The sequence below is a fragment of the Gavialis gangeticus genome, unplaced genomic scaffold, assembly GCF_001723915.1.
Source record: "Gavialis gangeticus isolate Ggan-Ray unplaced genomic scaffold, GavGan_comp1, whole genome shotgun sequence".
Lineage (NCBI taxonomy): Eukaryota > Metazoa > Chordata > Crocodylia > Gavialidae > Gavialis > Gavialis gangeticus.
In genome coordinates, this window is record NW_017728991.1 from 9,976,553 (window position 1) to 9,977,904 (window position 1,352).

The 1,352-nt window shown below is 35.7% G+C and overlaps 1 protein-coding gene across 3 annotated transcripts in view; it reads right to left on the reverse strand.

Annotated features, from left to right (window-relative positions):
• STXBP4 (syntaxin binding protein 4) overlaps positions 1 to 1,352 on the reverse strand; it is a 194,423-nt gene that overhangs the window by 138,847 nt on the left and 54,224 nt on the right. The window lies entirely within an intron of this gene.

Below are 1,352 nucleotides of genomic sequence, written 5' to 3' on the forward strand. Positions count from 1 at the left end.
GTCTGTAGCTCCTCCGTTAACTGTTTCTGTACACTTAAAGATTCAGACAATTGTTCCTGTTAACAGACAATAAATAGACAATTACTTAGTGTGCAATGCTTCTTTTAATGTCCGATTCCAAGCCCATAGTAATGTGTTGAAAATCTTAACTCCATCAGAATTGTGAGGACCTAAGCCTGTATCAGCTCACAGCTCTTTTTCACTTACTGCCCTGACTTACTCTTCCACTACTGCTATGCTTTTTAGCAACAAAACGTGTCTATCAGTAGATCCCCGAAAACTGCAACCCATGGAATAGACATGTCCTATGTACTAGGAACAATGCTCATTTTTGCCAAACTTTACAAAGCCAGGGATGAGACTAAATCTTAAATTTCTAAAGAAAGTTTAATGATTTTCTCCTTCATTTAGCTTTTTATTTTCCTTGAGTGGTTCTTTTAAATTATGCCTACGTATGCTTATTTAATATATATTCCATTGCAATTTCATGCAACTTTACTGTTTTACTTTTTTGTATGTAGCAGAGTAAGCAGAAAGACATTTTGATAGCTCTGCATGATGTTATATACATGTCAGAAAGCACAATCTAATTTGCTGTATTGGCTGGGAACTGTGGATTTAAAAAAAAAATATTTAATTTTTCAAATTAATTTCTGTGGCTATGTGAAATGGATTAGTGGTTCACTTTGTTCCTACCTTTTGTTGTCTTTATCAAAATAATCTTTGAAATTAGGAGGCTCAGCAAAGAGACTGATCCATTTTTTTCAAGCCTAGCAAAGGATTCTGATAAACAAGGTTGAGGTGCACTGGAGGGCTACATTACATATAGCACCAGGACATTTTGGACCATCAATCAAGCACTTTCCATAAGCAGAGGCTTACTTAAACTAATCAAAAAGAAGTGACAAAATGAGGTGGTTAGGAGGACATTGCAGACGTTCCTGTTAGATAGCAATTAGATATGCCAGTTGCTTTAGGTGACATACTGTGTATTCTGTAATATCTACAGTAAACGTGAATTTATTTTGACGACAGATTACTTCAGTCTCTAGTTCTGTACAAAAATACTAAAAGGCGCTCAGATATTGTGGTTATTGGGGCTATACAAATTCCTAGATAGATCAAATTACGCATACACAGTATACCTCCATTAAATGTTTATAGTCTCGTTTCCCTTGATAATCAGGCTAGAAAGTGAATGGCAAACAGCACAGTGAGCAAAGGTCAATTTTTGCAGAAACGTATTGTAAACAAGTGCTTTTCAGATGTCGTTGAATACTGTCTTCATTTGTACTGATACTGTTTCTTTTTAAGCTCCATGAATGTTCAAAAAGGGGGGGGGGGGGAAATAA